The following is a 4,157-nucleotide window of genomic DNA, read 5'->3' as shown; positions in this document are numbered from 1 at the left end:
TCCTCCCGAGCCCAGAGGGTGTATACAACAGGCCTCCTGTTCCTGTCTCACTCTAGACCTCAACCAGCTTGAAGGGGCTGGATCACAGGCAGGATGCAGTCCGTCCCGTGACAGGAGGCGTGTGGGGAGGAAGCCAGAGACACAGCGGGGGCTGCAGGCACCGCCTAGGGAGCCACTGACCCCGGAGCCCCACAGCTTAGGCCGGCCCGGAGCCTCCTCTGGCCCCCGAGGCAGCTGGGCTGGTGTGGCAGGGGGCCAGGGACACACTTCTCCCTGAGGCAGCAGCTTTCCCAGAACTGCTGCCTGGCTGGGGTTCCCAGAACCAGCAGCCACGTCAGCAGCCCAACCCAGGGTGGTGAGGCCGGCCTGCCAGGGCCCCAAAATGGCCTGGGCTCTGCCTACCTGCCCCACCTCCGTCCCAGTGAGTGACGGGAGGGGTGGCACTGGCTGGCTCTGCCACTACCAGGAGCAAGAATCAGCCACCCCCGCCCACAGAGCCCACTAGGCTCCCACGGACCTACTGTGCACTCCAGGTCCTCACCCATTTGCTCATGCCCTTGTGTATTCTTGTTGCAGGTGTTTTCTAAGCTCCTACTATGTGCCAGGTACTACAGATGTAAAAATAAGGCCATTCATTCATTCCTTGCTTCCTTCTTTCCTTTGACAAATATTTGAGTGACAAGAGAAGTTACTGGAAGGTTTGAGCACAGATGCGATGTCACGAGGCTTCTCAAACCACCCCCTGTCTGTGTGGTGTGAAAGGCCTGTGGGGTCAGGGGCAGAGGCAGGGGCCAGGGAGGAGGGAGGCTGCTGGACCGGTTCAGGCAACAGGTGCCGGCTCACACAGGGTTGTGGGGAGGGAATGGGAAGGACAGGGTGGATTCTGACCTTTGAAGGCAGAGCCAACGGGTTTGCTGACAGAATGGAATTTGGGAGGCGCGTGAGAGGACAAGAGGATTAATGAGGCCGGAGCCCCTGAAATGATGGGGTGGCCATTTACCCGGGTGGAGTGGGCCATGGGAGGAACCGGTGTGAGAAAGAGGCCCACAGAGAGCCGGGGGGACAACACCATCGGAAAACGTATAGGGGGCAGCTGTCGGTGAGCGCGCACGCTCCTCACACGCTGCTCCTCGAGGGTCAGGGGCGGGGGTGGGAGGACCAACAAGAATTCTCCAGGCGAGGGGAGGGGCGGGGGTGCGGAGAGGGAGGAAACATGTCCCGCAGAGGGCACCGAGGGCTCCCCGAGGGCAGAGACGGTGCCTTGTCCACATAACCTGAACGCCGAGCCCAGTGCCTGGGAGAGCGGGCACTCAATAAATGACCACGCGCACCTCACTTTGTCCTTACTGTTGCACGTGTACGGTGCTTCCTTTGTGCCCTGCACTGTTCCAGATGCTTTAAGGCCCCCCCCACGAGGTGAGTACAATTATGAAACCCACTTTACAGATCCTGAAGGATCCTGAGAGAGGAAGGAGTGGAGGGGAGGGACAACTGAAGAGTGAGTGAATAGCCAGGGAGGAGGGAGGCCACAGCCCAGTTCCCACCACACAAGATGGGCCTCGGCTGCGGCGATGGGACGAGAGGATGGGGCGAGAGCAGAGAGGCTGGCAGGGCCAGGGGACAGCGCTGCCCACCAGGCGTGGTAAGCAATTAGGACGCCATCCCCAGGGCAGTGGGAGCCACTGAAGGCCAGTCCGCAGGAGAGGCGCTGCTCTCCAGAAATCCCACTCAACCGGCGTGTGCAGACGACCGCAGGGCGAGACGGGGTGGCTGCGAGAGGACGGGGAGCTGCGGGAGCTGCAGGCGGGGGGCAGACCCCAGCCTTGCCTGGGAGCGTGGTGATGGCTGGCGGGGGCAGCTCAGGGTGGGCAGGGGGCCTCGGGCGGACAGCGGCGCTGGGAAGGGGAGCAGGCTCGCCGCGGGAGACCACACACTCCACCACACGGCAGACGCAGTGACTTCACGTGGGCGGCGGGCCCCGGGAGCCATCCAGGGGGGACATATGTCCCCGTGGCCTGGTCTCAGGAGAAAGGCTCGGGGTGGAGACGAATTTGAGGGTCACCAGCTGCGGCAGAAATCCAGGGGGTCACAGTGACGCACGACTTTATCTGAGAGGGACAGGAGAGGGCTGGAGACCATGACCTCCTTCATGGGACATGTCCAGCCAGACCCCCTGGAGAGAGGCACCATCTCAGGGACAGGCTGGCATCTTGTGCCAATGGCCACTTTATGGCAATGTGTACACTTGTGTTGGCTGTGGACACGTTGAGTCCAAGCGGCCAATGGGGCCCCTGGGAAAGCATCCAGGCAACCCCATCTAGGGTTCTGGAAGCCACGGCCGTCCGCAGAGGGCACTGGAGGCCCCAGGGAGGCGGCTGAAGCTGAGGGACCCGAGTCCAGACACCACCTGCTCAGGAGCAGCAGCCGGCCTCCTCTGCTCTACAAACCCTGCTCTTGCTCTATTTCTCTGCTCAGCAGTTAACTCCCTGCAGCATTTCTCTCTCTCTCTCTCTCTCTCTCTCTCCCTCCCTCTCCCTGTTCATTGTCCAAGGGTCCACCAGAACGCAGCTCCCACAAGGCGGGAGCCTGTGTCCACCTTCACTGGTACAGCCCCAGAGCCCAGCACAGCGCCCAGCACAGAGTGGGGGGGGTCCACAGATACTTGCTGAACAGGAGGGCGAATGAAGAGACTCCCCCTGACTGTGTGCAGGGGGCCTGGTCAGCTGGCATTTTCCACCTCTCACTGCTGGATAAACACTGACCAATTCTGGCTTGGAGTCTCCTTAATACCCTAATACGGGCACCGATGGGCCACCCCGGCGGAGGGCCAACCTCCAGGGAGCTGGTAACTGGGGCTCACTTCCCTGAAGAGCAAACATGTGACGTCAGGACTCAGGGCACTGATTAGATTTTGGCTGTGTTAGGAACAGTGACGGCTGTTAGCAGGCCTCAGAAATCACAATTGCCCCTGCGCATGCCCAGTCCCTTGAGCCAATAGACACCACGGGTTGGTCTCTAACAGCTCTTCTGGCCACGGGTCCACCCCCTTCCCAACTGGAGGAACATGGCAGGTGCAGTATTACCATTCCTGTTGTAGACATGGGAAAACTGGGGCCCAGGAAAGTTCAGAAACCTGCTTAAGGATGCACAGCCAGTAAGTGGTAGGGCCGGCCCTGGCTGCTGTGTCTTGGAGGTCTGAGTGCTGGCCTATGACCCTAAAGGGGGCCGGTTCAATTTTTGGTCAGGGCCCGTGCCTGGGTTGTGGGCCAGGTCCCCAGTTGGGGGCGTGCAAGAGGCAATGGACCAACATATTTCTCCCACATCAATGTTTCTCTCCGTCCCCTTCTCTTCTCTCTAAAAATAAATAAATCTTAAAAAAAAAAAAAATAAGTGATAGGGCTGGGATTTGAACTTAGACCTTCTGCCATGCACTTGGTCCTGCTACACACCTCTCTGTTGCTCCTGAAGCAAGCCCCCTGTGAAAAACGTGGCCAAACCTTCACCCTGCACGGAGAGGGAAACCAAGGCCCAGAGGGGGTCGGAAATAGTTCCAAGGTGATGAGGCAGGAAGTGACCGAGCTAGAACTTGGCCTCCGTCCTGTTTGTCCAGTCCTCACCCAGTGAACTTGTCTCCACAGTAGCCAGGACTTTGTCCCCAGGCAAACCCAAAGCTGGTAACATGTCAGCACTGATAAGAGCTCCCTGTTCATCTGTCTGCAGACAGACTGTGGGGTGGGATGGGGTGTGGGGGATGGGGTGTGGGGGAGACGCTCTCCCTCAGGTTCCTCCTGTCTCACCCCAGATCATTCCTGGCAGTCCGGGACACACAGACATGGGGGGGTCACCCACGTTGGCAGGGACTCCAGGGCATCTAAGACATGGAGCATAATTCTGGGCCCAAGTGTGCGGGCCCCACCTTGACTGTCTGGGAGACCTTGGCAAGCGGGGGTCCTCTCAGACCTCAGACTCCTCATCTGTGAAGTGCAGGCAGAACCACCTGCATCATGGTGTGGCTGCAGGGAGGCAAACGGAGCGTGGCTGGGTGGAAGCAGCCTCGGACGGTGTTGAGCAGGTGGCAAAAGCTCACCTCTATGTACCAAGTAAACTCTGAGACACTGAGTAAAATGACAGCTGCTATAACACAGACAGGTCTCATG

This window comes from Pteronotus mesoamericanus, unplaced genomic scaffold, assembly GCF_021234165.1.
Source record: "Pteronotus mesoamericanus isolate MK-2021 breed Mesoamerican mustached bat unplaced genomic scaffold, CSHL_Meso_final contig_72, whole genome shotgun sequence".
Taxonomy (NCBI): domain Eukaryota; kingdom Metazoa; phylum Chordata; class Mammalia; order Chiroptera; family Mormoopidae; genus Pteronotus; species Pteronotus mesoamericanus.
This window is presented reverse-complemented; position numbering follows the sequence as displayed.